The sequence below is a fragment of the Podarcis raffonei genome, chromosome 3 (genome assembly GCF_027172205.1).
Source record: "Podarcis raffonei isolate rPodRaf1 chromosome 3, rPodRaf1.pri, whole genome shotgun sequence".
Taxonomy (NCBI): domain Eukaryota; kingdom Metazoa; phylum Chordata; class Lepidosauria; order Squamata; family Lacertidae; genus Podarcis; species Podarcis raffonei.
In genome coordinates, this window is record NC_070604.1 from 48,292,638 (window position 1) to 48,307,615 (window position 14,978).

Genomic DNA, 14,978 nt, shown 5'->3' on the forward strand with positions numbered 1-14,978 from the left:
CAAATGCCGGTGGTTCTCTTTGCACCCCTGGGGCCTAAAGGGTGCTGATGCTGCTGAACCTCCCTGAATTAATTAGCCCTTAGTTCTTACTTTACAGTGAATACCCTCTCCTATGGGTTTCAGATCTGATTCCCCTGGCAGTGTCAGGCAGGCAACTATTTAGTTGAGCTTCTGTACCAGCTGGCAGCCAATGAGTCTCTACAGGGACTTAAGAACGGGAAAGCCAGCCAATCATGCATGGTGTAATTTACATCTGATTGATGAAGATCTTAGAATCACAGAAACAATTAATTTGTACCAGGGCTCCTATGGGTCTAAAATTGAAAGATTTTGCCACTGGTACAAACATTAATTTTCATCTTGATCAATCTTCCGCCTTTTCATATGTCACATTTGTTCACGAGACACCTTTAGAATCATGCATGTTAAACAACGACTTGGGCAGCGTGTGTGTTTAAGGATTAAATAATCTAGTTAAGCAAATTAATTTACCAAACACATTTGTAGGTGGCTGAAGAGTACGCTTTAGCCAGTTAATGCAAACTTGATGTTGAAAATTTGTTATCCTCCCCAACATATAAAAAGTGCAAAAACAAGAATATATTAAGATGTCTCATATTAATCTTCAAAAGCTGCAGTAATTTTGAGTAAGAGTACTTTCATCTTAGTTATATAAGAGATGGTGTATTCAAGACATTGGTTTAATATTTGTAACTAAAATTTATCACCATTAGTCCTATGCGTTTTTACTGAGATCTTAAGACTGATTCAGCCCTGTTACTGATGCAGCACCATAGGGCATAACAGAGTCTCCTTCCCTCCTGTTTTAGCACACAGAGTACTGGGTGAGGGGCAACCATTGAGAACATCTCAGTCCCCCTCAGCCTTAACCAAATACCCAGGCGCGATCATTAAGAGAGTGGTTGATCTCAGAGACCATAGTAACACAAGACAAAATCTTTTGGCTTCATACTAGACATCTTCCAAACAATCTGGGCATCTTGTATTGAAAGGGCACTTGCACTAAATTCCTGCCTACTGCTTCCTTACTTTAAATCACCCTACATTCCTGCAGTATACCTCTTCATCATGCCCCACATTCTAACAAATCAGTTGTGCCATCTAGGAAGACGGTTACATGCCCTGAAATCTCCACGTTTCCTAGTAGTATGGAACTAATAAGGCTATGCATTTCCTGATGGAAGGGCAGACCACCATTAGAGGTGATTGCAAGGAGAAGGCATAATAGGTTGTAAAGAGGAAGAAACCTTAAGAGTTGATAGTGAAGATAGTGGCCAAGAAAGTTTTGTCTGGATGGCTTCTGCAGGAAGCAGAATGAGTGAAACTAGGTTTGGCTTGACAGGATAAAAAGAAATGCAATGGGAAAGAAGGGAGGCAAAAGATAAGAGGGAAATGGTAGATAATAAAATAAGAGAAAAAGAATCAATAGAAAGGAAGCAGAGTAGAGATAAAAGAAGAAATTAAAGCTGTGAAGGAGACGACAAAGGAGAAAAGGGGGAATGCAAACAATTGGGAATGAGACATTAGAGTGAAAGCACCATGGTATTTTAATTAAGCTCCAGGATGGACAATAGCTTCTTTTTTCACAAATGGTTCCTGTTGTTGTTGTTTAGTCGTTTAGTCGTGTCCGACTCTTCATGACCCCCATGGACCAGAGCACGCCTGAAATATGAGCAATCCTAAATGATGGGAGTGAAGTGGTGGATCGTCCACCATTAGCAAAGCTCTGATGGTTCACACTGATCATGGCGGGCGCTGCCCCTTCAACATTTCTCTATTATTCTCTCTCTCTCTCTCTGGAGTAGGTGCTTGTGGGTTTGCATCTTTTAAAATCCCCCTAACCCCAGGGAGGAGGGAGAAAGCCACTTCCGGCCTGCCCAGGAGGTGGGGTTGCGGGCTTCACGCCCACCTCACGTGAGCGGGGGCTGGTCCCAGCCCCCGCGAGAGCAGGGGAATCCCGGTCGGGTCTGCCCCCCCAGCCAGCCAATCAGCTATTTAGGGCCGGCGCGGAGGGGGCTCGCCCTCTTTTCGCCGGCTCGCCCCCACGTTTTCCCACCCTCCCTCCCTTTAACTAGGCTTAGGTAGGTCTTTGACTTTGCTATGGACTTCGGTCTGTTGCCGCAAGGGGCATGGTAGAAATTTTTCCCAATTGGCGATTTCTGGCCTTTTGGTTTTTTGCCTACCTCGTAGCAACTCGTCACAACTTCTCGGCATTGGCGGTAGGCATTGGTAAGAAGGGGTTAAGAGGATGTGTGTGTGGGGAGGAACGCCATCACCTCCCCCCAGCGACCGAAGGGTGGTCCGTTAAAGGACTCCGGGGGGCGTGGCCCTGTCCGAAGCCTATGGAGGTGAGGGCCAAAGGCATGCCCCAGAGCGGTGACCCCGGGGGAGCTCCTAGTCGACGTGCCTCGGCAGGAGACTCTCCCGATATAAGGTTAACCCTTCCCCGTGTCTCCAGCAAATGGGCTGGAGCCGGATAGTCGTTAGGACCAATGCCTAAGCCAATGCCTCTCATTCCTGAAATTCAATAAAGTTGTGGCCTAATTCGCCCAATTAACCTTAAATTATGGTGTCTCGTGTCTTTATTTATCCTGGTGGGGGGCGGGAACTCGCCACGCAATTAACTACACCAGGTCCATGTTGGTAAAGGTAATATGGAAGTATAGTATCTATCAGAGGAATAAAGATGCTTTGGATGTAGCAGATCCAGGACTTCCCTCACCTCTTAAACAGCTCGTTTTAGAAATTACCATCAGATACTGCTTTATAGCCCAAGGACTCCATTCCCTCATTTTGGTCTCTTGACCAGAACATCTCCTGCAAAGCCATGTCCTCAGGCATCAGGTAGAAGGAGGAAAGAAATTACTGTCTATGGAAACCCTAGTTCCAGAGTACAAGCTTACTTTCATTGTCTCCAGAGCCAATTACAGCTGGTCAAATCAGGAATGACATCGTAAATTAGAGTGGGTAACTGCATTCTTTTCTTTTTTTCTAGCTGAGAAAGCATTTAGTAGTATTGAAATTGGAACAGAATGGCTAGGTGACCCCCTTCTGAAGATGTTGCCTAGGTGACTGATGGACGCTGCACTTAGAAACTGTCAAAACGGAATTTTGGGAACTGCAAAATGGCAGTATCTATGCCAAGCAGGCCAGATTAATCACAACTCAACAAAAATACCATTAGTCCTCATTGAAACTCTCCATCAAACAAAATCTAAATTGGACATACAACATATTAATGGCAATTTTTGTTTACATATTTTTATCTCTATCATCTATGCCCATAAGAGCCATTCAATCAATTTTTCACTAAGTACTTTTCAAAATATAATTACTCTTATGGGCAGATCTATGAACAGCCGTGCCATCCACACTATAGTTCACTAATTGCACTTCTGGGCCATTATAATGAATTATTCGTCCACGTTCTTTAAGAAGATCAGTTAAAGCTAATCACTTCCATCACATATATCACTTCTGAGAGATCCATCCATAGCAGCCTTTTCATTTACAGCTTCATTTCTTTTTAATTTTCTAGCATTCCAGGATATGGCCATAAATACATATATCACAATCTGTTAGCATAGTAGATTTAGTAACTAGGAAGGAAGAGAGTGTATAGATTAACCAATAAGACATGTACAGCTACATACTGGAATAATATTTTTCACTGACATGCATGAGGATTGGACTTAATGTGTGAGGACTGGTTACCTTACTATGTGAATTAATATGGTTTGTGCGGCAACAGGTCTTGAAAACCCAGTTTCCTCTAAAAGAGCAGTTTCCAAGTAGAAATCGTGGCATGACATATCACTGGTATAAATCCACTGATCTTTGTGAAACCACACCTTCCACCTACCAGCCATGCTAGGAGAAGGTATGGATCATCAGTATTTTCTCTTTCCATTTCAGTTGTAGACTAAAACGATCAACTCAGTGGTAGTCACCAGGCTAGCAGCACTGGTACATATTCATGGGCACATGGAATTGCTTTGTCCATGCACTTTAGTCTGGTGCTCCCGACCATACCAAGAAACAGACAAAACTGTGTGTATGTGACTACCATTTTTGCCCAGCATACCTTCTCCAAGCACACAAGCGAAGGATTAGAGCATTCTCCATTTGCCTTGTTCAAGTGGACTGGGCCTAGAAAGAGTGGTCAAGTGAATAGACAGTGGTGACAGGGACAAAGAGGAAGGCTGGCTGACTCAGAGAGAAGGCCCCACTAAGAACATCTTATCCAAGGGCCTCTTTCAAAACATGGAGCTGACACTACATCTGATGCCATTTTGTGGACGCCTCAAATTTTCAGGAGCAGCTTCCTGCATCTGGATGTCACAAATTTAATAAAGAAAGAATGAAAGGGGGGGGAAAGAACTTCACGGAAGAGGTGGAAATACTTTTTCCACTTTTTGATCCTAGCCTATGTTAAAATAATATTTGCTGCTGAAGACTTGTGTTAAGAGAATGGGGGAAACATTTTGAGGCCAAAGAAGTAGTAACTAAGGAATGTAATTGTTGTAGAATACTAACGCGGTCACCAAAAATGGGCAAGAAGCATACAGTGGTACCTCGGGTTACAAACACTTCGGGTTACAGACTCCACTAACCCGGAAGTAGTAACTCAGGTTAAGAACTTTACCTCAGGATGAGAACAGAAATCATGCTCCATGAAGGAGAACACGCTTTGTAAAATCAGAACAAATGCAGAGTATGTGTATTCCTTGGTTCAGCCTTTGAACCATTAAATCAATGGTGTGCTCATCTGAGTTTGCTTGGATTAATTTTGGATTTCATATTTGCTTTCATCCCACATTTCCTTGATTCTTTCCCATTTCCATTCTAAACTGCATAACATTATCACTTCTTAGTTCTCATCTCCCATATTCTGCTTAGAATTATCACTCTGGTTCCAAAATGTGCCTCTTTATCCTTTGCCCCTACTAATTGGCTTTATTTATTACTTTAGGCCCCATCTTCATGCACACTGTCAAGTTTTATCAGTGGGTCTCTCCTTTTCACATTCTCTTTGTTTCTCTTTCTTCTCTCGGTCTGAGAAGCGAACTTTTCAGGAAACCTGCAACCCTCAGTGAAATTAAAAGATGTGGCACATTTGTGTCTGGATTGTATTGGCTCTATCACTCTCCAGTAAGCCATACAACAGGCTGCCACATCGTCCTCATGGTACCATGACCACTCATAGATGTACAAGAGCATCCTTATCTGCTTCCATGAAATTTTGGAAGGCTTAACATTTTGTAAGGTTACCGTATCCACATTTGCTTAAGAAACTTAAAAGTATTATTCAGAATTCCTTATTTAAACTGATAATGCAACATTATCTCCCACCCACTGAAAGAAGCTTTTAAAATAAATATTCATTTATTAAATGATTTCTGCTCTGCATATATCAATCAGCTAGGGTTTGAATACAAAGAATAATTCTTTATAATTTTCATTTATAATTACTAGCTCGGTGGCTGTAAAAAAAATAATTTTTGCAGTGCAAATGATAAATAAAATATAGGCTTTCCTGCTTGAAATCAATACGTTAAGTTTATTTCATACAAATACACATAGAAAGTTCTCATGACAGTCTGAAAAAATATAGAATTGCCTGGAGAGGATATGAGTTTATTGAATTTTCTCACTTTACTGTTTCATAGACTGTATCCTAACCAGATGGTATAATCTGATTGCATCAACTTAGAAGTATATAGGATTTTATTTTAATGTTAAAAAGGTCACTGGCTTGGGATCTTAATTTCTTTCTGTCTTCTATACTGCACTAGAATTACAGTACTGAAGGTAATGTAAGATAACTTTAATAAAAAAGAAGTTGAGTTTTATAGACTTAAATTTACTTATTCATTGCCTACATATACAGTTAAATTCTGTAGGTGCTTTTTAAGTTACTACCGAAGCAATATATATCTTATTGAATGATGGGTGAAATTTGTATTAATGTAGTTGATGTGGGTATAAGATTTCTGCAAAAGCATTTTACAGTATTCAGTGTTACATTTCCATCTCCCTCCCTCCCTCTCTCTCTCTTATTCTCTCTCTCTAAGCAAAAAAACACACACATTTCAGACCCCCTCCCCCGTTTATTCTAGAAGTGAACATTATTTGACATGTTCTGCTAACTTTTAATCAGATTCATTTTACCCTTTCATTCACAAAAAGTATAGCCTAACCTTCACCTATTAAAATAGTTTGCTTAAAAAAAAACCAGTGACAAAGTAAATTTAAAATTAAGCAATCAAGACACTGAACTGCAGTGCAGAAAAGGAAGCCAATAAAATTGCAGACTAAATTGCAACTGGAAAAGAGTGGGGCATCTCCAGCTGGTCAATCTGCCCTACCCACAGCTGCTCCTCACTAAAAAAGCCACAGCACCTGAGGGATGGAAACCTTCTGGAACAGTACAGAATATGCCAAAGAAAGCTGAATTGGGGCGGTTGGGAGCGTACTGAAATTGGGTGTCCTATGCACATGGAAGGTTTTTCCCCCACTAGCATAGAACCAGTAGTGGATATGACCCTCTGTAAAAGCAGAAGTCCCAGCTCGCTCTCTACAAGTTATAGCTGAAGTTGTTGATGGGGTTCCCATAGCATGGTTTCAGCCTCTAAGACTATACAGAACATAATCTTAATGGCTTGCCTCAAAATATAGAGAGGTACACATCTAAAAGGAGGTCTATCTCTTTTGTTTAGGAGTAAAAGCATAATTTGGAATGTAGTAGGGAAAAATATGTAGTTTTTGGTTGGTTCAGGTTCAGGCAAGGCTTTTAAAGTACTGGTGACGAAGTCAAACCAACCTCGGATTTGTACTGATCTGCAAGTTGGATGCTTCGTGTCATTGTAGCCCAAATTTGGGGGTTATCCCTGAGTCTGTCATATTAGACAGAAGAGCAAAAGAGATTTACATCACCGAAGGAGGATGAAGTTTACAGTCATTTTCTGTAATACAATTGGGCTTATTCAGTGCTTCTGCTATAGAAGCGGTTCTACAATAATAATGCTACTATTATAATACAATTTCTGTAATAATAGCACTTCTGTTATAAAATACCATTATTATAGAAATGCTATTATAAAGCAAGCATGGTTGTTTAGTATTTCTTCTGCAATAAAGGTGCTAAAAAGTCTGTGTGTGTTATAGAAAATTATTGCAAATTTTTCTTGTCTGGCACTGAAGATTTTTCATTCTGAATCTTGTCTGCTGCAGCCCCTGAAAAGCCGCTCTCATACTTCACTGTGATGTTTCTTTGAATTACAGTAAACATTGTGCATTTATAGCAGGAAATTATTGGACAGGCAAAAGGCAAAGCCCCCACCCACCCCTATTCACTCTCTGCTTATCTTAATTCACCCTCTCTTTGAAAATATATTTCATATTGGAAACATTTGCATAGGTTTATCACATTTGCATAGTTCACCGTTAGTGCTTGGAAGGGGAAAAATAAAACAAAAGATCTCATCTTTCCCTACTATTTTGGTTCTATGTGAGCAGCATCCCCTTTAATGGATTCTAGTGACATTACTTTATTCATACATCTGCTTGTAATTATTCAGCAGTGACAGCAGAAGAAGCAGGGAAAGCCACAGAATACTTGGAAGACCTGATCTAGCAAGAAGGATCTGTGTGGAAAAGATAGGTCTCTGGGTCACCTTTAACATGGGTCCCATGAATGCAAAGGAGGCTGTCATATGTACTGAGGACAAAAATCCCATGTCAGATTTGAGCTGTGCCCATCATACCTAACATTTTCTTTTGGTAAGTATCCCCAAGGCATTAGTGGGTGAAGGACACTTCTCCAACCACCTTTCATTGGCAAACGGGTTGGCAGGTTCCTTATTTTGTTCTTGGGACTTGGCCTATGCACCCATATCCACTGTTCCCCTGTGGTGGGAGGGGGGCGGGGACATTTCCCTCTTATCATCACCCACTGGTAGCGACAGATCTCACCTGGGGTGGTTTTGCCCAGGGTAGTAGGAGGGAGGTGTTTCCTTCTCTGCCTTCACTGGTTCCACCTGCCCATACTAGGAGAGCCTCTGGTTATCTTGCTGCAGATCCTCACGCTGTATTCAATAAATATAACCTTAAAGCAAAGTCTTGTCTTTCAAGACACCATTCTGGGAGTGCAGGCAACTAAAAGTGCCCAATGCAGTGCCCAGTGCAACCACAACCCTATAATTGTCTCTCATCCCTTGAACTCTACATGGAAGGTGGAAGGGAGAAGCTTATGAGTTGCAGAATGAGATGTGGTCTGGGGACTGCTCTGTCTTTAAACCATAACCCAGCTATAGCAAAATAGCTAGTTGTGGCAGTGAATGTGTTTTATTTCCTAAACTGGCAATGCTTTCCATAAGCTAAGGATACAGCTCCCCCCCCCCTTTACAGGCATTCTTAATGTAGTCAAAGACCTGTAGAATCATGTAATTACCACTGATACATGAATTAATGATGTGTGCCCATAATTTTACTTTCTTGGAGAGGGCTGATCACTTCTTTCTTGCTGAGGAATGAGTAATCAATCACGTCTTTCATGTGAGATTATCAAGTCCAATAAAATATTATTGCTCTCTTGGGATCAAAGTTAGAGCATGTAGGTCTGAAGAGTTTGAAACATGGCTAGCACTTCTGTGATTTATCCACAATTGTAAATATTTTATTATCTACTGATGACTCTTTAACACTATATATTTGTATTTTAAAATTACATAAACTGGTTCAGAACCCACACTTGGTTAGTAATGAATTTCTTTGTGGATGGCCTTTCATGGACAATTGCCTTCTCCATGGCCTGAACTATATTTGTGGTAATTAAATTATTGCAGTAACTCAGATCTTATTGTCTTTGCCTTCAGTGTAACATTATTCTTGTGGTCTGGCAGAAGCTGATCAAATGACAGTTTCTTGACTGTTGAGTTTAGGCAAAGTGTTGAAACTCCCTCTTGTATCTCTCGAAAATCTTGAATCTCTGCAGGGAGTTAAGAAAGAGTTCTTCCATTTCTTCCACACTGCCTTGTCATACATTAAAATCTGTGATGTGTTGCTTTTAAAGAGGCCCTTCAACCTATATTTGGTGAATGGGTTTGATAAATGCACCTCTGATTCTTGATATTCTTCTTTGTCTTTTTGTCTCAAGGGTTGCAGTGCACTTTGTGATCCTTGTGTTGTTGAAATATGGCAAATATTTTAGCATTTAAGTCTAAATAGATGTGCATTTTTTTTAGTCAAAGGGGCTTTTTTGTTTATTGATTTTTAGGACTTAATACAAGAAAGCTATAAATGAATTGCCTGCCTGAAAGCCACTTTATACAATCTAAGTAAGCAAGAAATAACACTTTTTCCAGGCAAATAACGTGGCCTCTCAAGCTTCCCTTTTAGTATAACACTGAACACCGGGATTTTACTGACTTCCTACCCCTAGGATTTAGCTCCTGAGTTTCAAGTTCTTATGAATTTGGCTCCAAGCACACAGAGATCTTATGGTGTCCGTATTAGTTGGAGCTGTTTTAATTAAATTGTTAAACAAATTGGTGTTCACCTACCCTCTCTTTGCACATCTGCCTAACTTGTGTTGATGCTTCAGTCAAGAGTGGAAGACCTGGACCTGAGAGGCCTGGGTTCAAATGTTGACTGAGTTATGAACTCACTGAGGTGCTTGGAGGTTTCATGGCATGTATAATGGGGGTAAGAAACACCTCCTCAAAAGGTGTTGGGGGGAATGAGCTGGATAGATTATAAATGTCTTTAAATACTTTATATCATATAGCAAATATAACTAAAGTGTTGTGCCTGTTCAGCAAAGAGTTCTATCTTTCCCCCATGTGAAGCCATGACAGATGCCCTGATGACTCTCAAATGTATTTCCCAAAATCTGACCTTTCACTTTGTGCTCAATTCAACATCTCTAATGTTTTTGCTGACATTTCCCTCTGGATGTTTCAATGACATGTCAAACTGAATGCTGTGCAGATGGACCTCCTGATCTTAAACTTACCAACTTCACACACTTTTTTGTCACTGTCAAAGAGTTTCTGTTTATCTCTCCTCCTACTCATAGTGTTTTGGTCCTCCGACTCCCCTACTCTTCTCTTTGCATTTTCAGCTTCATTCCTTATTTCATGGATTGAAGGAACCCATATCTTGCCATTATATCAGAACCAGCAATTTATGGCTTCTCCTTGCCCTCTGAGGCAGGAATGCTGGCTGCTACAATCCTGGTTTGAAGGGAAGAGGTTTGCTAGTTCAAACCATTGAAGTAACTCAGTGGAATGCACAAGGAGCAATGGAAGCAGTAAGTGTGCAAGCACAGGACTTGTTCCTGTGAAAGTTTGGCATTAGGTGTGACTCTGGTTTCTAGCAACATGGTCCTATGCATTAGGCAAGCTAAAAGTACATCTCCCTTTGCTTTTATTTTTATTTTAAGGGTGGTTACTGATGCCTGTATTTATAAAGCAGGGCATTGTATTATAACAAAAAGTAACCACGACAAATGCTCTTGAAGCACAATGTTTTGATTTGTTTAAATTTGTGGTTTTAGAGTGGGGATTTACGTTTTGCTGAGATCTTGTCCCCTCCCTAACTGAAGTGTGGTTGACATTCCCCATAAGCGAAATCTGAAAGGGAACCCGTGATGCACAGCAAGCAGGAGAGGCAGTGGCAGAACTTTTGTAACTGCAGGATCTTTGGGTCTGCTCTGAAAGTCGTAGTGAGAGACAATGGCTTAAAACATGTTAAGTGAAGGAAGTTCATGGAAGGAGTTTCCTGACCCCTCTTTCCTCTTGGAGCCACCTGCTCCAAAGGATTACCATGCCCCTCTGAATTATGTGGGTTAGGGTGTGGGGAGATGGAAGAACAGGGAGATGCAAGAACAATTTAAACTAGGTGATCTTGGGTGATTCCCTCCTATCCCAGCTGCAATAAATGTTCTGTTCCACATTGTTCAGGGACTCCCTCCCCCATGACCTCCAGGAAGGTTTTTGTTGAGGCTGTAATGGGGATAAGAGATCAGGAGACTTTCCATCTGTGATGATAATAATCTGTGAACTTCCTTCAGTTATCTTATTTTGGGATCCCTGTCAATATCTTAATCCTTTTATAATGCTTTCCTTGCTGTACACTGCAGAGAGGAGAAGCCAGCTTAGGAGCGAGCTATTTAAGATGATACCATGCTGAGTGTATACCACGAAGCAACAGATGCTACAGAAGGCCCTTTCTGAAGTGTGTGGTAGCTTTTGAGACATCATGGGATTGAACAGAATGCTGCCAAAAAGTCTTAATGATGTCGCTCAAGATGTCCCTGTAGGGATGATGGAAGATCAAATCAGCACAAAGCCTAGAGTGGAAAGCAAACCAGGTTTGCCTGGACTCTGATGTCTCAGTAGTAGCAGATCTTGTGCACAGTTTGAATTAGGAATTCCTTGTGCACACATTTTCGGCTCATTTTTTTCTTAGCATGGTGCTCCCCATCATACAAAGAGGTGTGAAGTTAGAACCATAACAGGGAATTATGGAAATGCACCTTTATTTACAGCACCACCCAAAAGCAGCTGCAAAGCCACTTTCTTTGATGTCATGCAAATCTATGGGAACTTACTGAAACCAAACATGACATTCCCTTCACACGTGCACCTTTCTGCATGGTGAGAAGTACCGTGTTGGGAGAAAACGTGGCCTAAATGCATTTGCAAAGCTTCCTTGAGACAGTTGCCCCTGGCCTCTGTAATTCCTAGACTGTTAACATCCAGTTACTGTAGTTTTGTACAGGGCTGCCTACAGGCAAGCCGAGTTATGCCTAACTGTTTGACAAATCTTTGCTTGATAAATAGGGCAAGCTTACCTAATCTAAGAGGGGAAGGTCCCCCCCCCTCTCTTCTTGTAGTTTGAAATGGTAACACCAAGGCTACAGCGGCTTTCTCTGTTATTTCAGGCTTGACAATATGGCTATCATTCCTGACAGCTTGACATGATATTAGCTATTCCAAGTGTCAGATGAGAATAGCTGATACGGTGGTGCACTAGTGTTGGAAAATTAGATGGGAATCTCGGGTGTGTGTGTGTGTGTGTTTTTTTTAAAGCAGCTGCTTAAGTCTCTGATTAGCTGGGTTTTTCTATGCTGCTGTGTAATTTAAGTGAGCTCTAGCCAACATGCCTGAGGTGTTAAGAGGATGATGCATTTCCTGTAGGCATGAATAGGCTCCTAACTAAAGCAGGAAATCCTTACTGCCATTTATTATTTTTCAAGGCAGGTTATATATTTTTTGCTCTCTCAAAAGGAAGCAGTACCAATTAGCCCGGAAGTTTAACCTCTTTTAACTTTGCTTCTTTTATGGGAGCTTTCTAACCTTTTTTAATAAATCATTTTCTTTCTTCTTCCCTTTTTTGTCTCTTCCTCGCAGAATCACTTCCTAATGTTTCTCACGCTGGGTCCGAGGAGTAGGCTGCTTAAATTCGAGAATGATTTTTGAGGGGATAAAGTGTACAAGATTTTTGAATTCTTGCCATAAGTCCTTGGCAGTCGGCCAGGAAGCCTCAGAGGAGTAAAGCTAATGAAGGGAGGGTAAAGAAGATCTAGAGTATGTGGCTGGTAATGCAGTATTCATTTAATTGGGAGCAGGTATCGGTGCAAACTTCTCCATTTTAATTGGAAAAAGGAATGGGGGGAGTTGTTAAGGGAGAAGAAGGGGGGAAAGAATGCATAAAGTTTTCAAGCTGAGGAGCCAAAAGAAGGCCTGTATATGGCAGAGAAAGAACTCAATTTAGGGCAATTTGCACTGCAAGCTGGGCTGCTGTCTCCCCTGGGGATGAGGATGAGAGAGAAAATGGAACCAAAAGAGAACTTGATAAAATCACCTAGCACAGACAATCTCAGCAGAATAGGTTTTTTACTGAGTTAAATCTGCCCCAATCAATGTGATTCTTTTCATATAAGTTACAAATAAAGAGCCACAAGATTACAATAAAAAATTGTGGATGTAGAGCTGCTGATGTTGCAACGTGGGAGTCTAAAGGGTTTGTGGAATATATGGGTGAAGGTTGTTTATTTATACCTTCATGCTTATTTGCCTCATTCCCTTATCCTTTTCCTTTCCTTTCCCCTTATCTTTAAATGTTGGATAGTGCTATACCATATGAACCCTATAGACTGGATCGCCTCTTTGTATGTCATGACTCTTCGCAAGGCTTTAGATCTGAAAGCTGCTAACATCAACCTTAGGATCTGTTTTAAACAACAGCAAAAAAGAGAGACCCAAATCCTTTTAGCCTGTATCTTGCCTAGCTGGTTCCATGAACGAACTGAAATAATAAATAATGCCAAATGAAATGAAAAGTTTTAGAAACCTTGTGGTGTATCCCCACATTCCTTTCACCATCTGTATATGAGAGTTTGTGGGCAACTCCCCTGTCCTTGCCTGAGCTGCTTTGTGTAGCCACTGAACCTCACCTCAAATGAAACGACACAGCAAATGTGAGCGTTTTTTGGGGGTAAAATGTATGTCAAGGTTTATGATATTAGTGAAATTTTACAGTGCAGTTTTGCATAGGGATGGAGGCAGGGAGAGAGAAGAGGAAGTGTTGTGGTAGTACTAGTTGTGGTTTGGATTCATCTGGGAAGCAGCTTCATTATGTTGTTTCATGGGCATATGCTGCTTCATTTAATTCTCTCGCTTTCTAACGTCACTTCATTGCATAAACAAACCTTAATCTGTGCTTCCCACAAATGCACTGGATGAAATCTGCACCATCACAGCCCCTTCTGAAGGACTGGAGTTTGCCAAATATCAGACAAATAGTTTCAGGATTTTGGGGGTGGGGAGTTGGGTTTATTTTTAAGTTGGAGCATTTAAAAACATGGTTCTGCTGCCCTGCCACCTGTTTTTTTTAGCTGAGTATTTATATGCAACTCACAGAGGATGTAGGGGTATTCTTTGGTAAGATGCTTGCAACATTTTATATGGATGTGTGTAGGATGCAAGGCAGTGCCATGCATTGTTCCATTGACACACCTGTCAATCACAGTGCTGGATTTTTCTCAAGATACCCCTTCCTTTACTGCTCCTTGCATCTTTGCTACAAGGCAAAAGCTCCAAAACCACTTGAAAATTCTTAGAAGTAGTATAGGGAAAGCAACTTTGTCCTTTCCTGCTGCTTAATCTTGCTTGCCTCACGCTTTGCATGAAACATACTTAGGACTAAGCTGTTAGGTGATGTAGAATAGTACCACCTTCTCCAACCTTGTTCCCCTCAAATGCCTTGGATTGTAACTCGACACTTACAACTACATGCTCTGGCTGGGGCTGATGGGAGTTGTAGTCCAAAACTTCTAGAAGACACCAGGATGGCAATAGCTGGAACAGTGTATAAGGATGGACCAGGGGGCAAGAAATTCAGCATCCTTGGCAATGAGTAAGCATTTCTTCTTTTTCTTCCGCTTCTTTGTAACATAATGACCATTACTCACAACCCAAAGGTGTAGTAGCAGAGTATTAAATCACACCATATACAAAGCAAGCAGGCAAACAATAAATAATGAGGAAGAAATAGTAACACACAAGTATAAATCAAGACATCAATTTTCCCCAAGATGGTGTGAATAGAGAATGCTGCACATCTAAGAACTAAGCATAAGAAATAAAATCCCACCAGGTGACATAAAAGCTTTCTGGATCCTCCATCCCTCTGCAGACATGCAATTTATGTGCTAGTTTTTTATTAACTTATGTCCGTAAGTTCTTATGCCACAATGAAAGCTGTAAAAAATTGTCAAGTTTTTCCATTGCTGCAGCTAACATTCATGTCTGTCGTGGACTGGTTGGACTCACAGGAGTGGTGGGAGGAACCAGATGGAACCCCCAAGGGCAGAAGGCTCAGAGTCAGGGGATTGTTGATGGGATGACAATGAGTGGTCAGATGGAGTAGAGGGAGGAGCCTGAGAGGAA

The 14,978-nt window shown here is 41.1% G+C and overlaps 1 long non-coding RNA gene across 1 annotated transcript; it reads left to right on the forward strand.

The window, feature by feature from the left end:
- The first annotated feature begins 10,149 nt into the window (after window positions 1-10,149).
- On the forward strand, window positions 10,150-13,307 carry LOC128411625 (uncharacterized). The gene is made up of 3 exons (XR_008329853.1): window positions 10,150-10,333; window positions 11,165-11,395; window positions 12,438-13,307. It is a non-coding gene; the product is annotated as an uncharacterized LOC128411625 (long non-coding RNA).
- The last annotated feature ends 1,671 nt before the right edge of the window (window positions 13,308-14,978 follow it).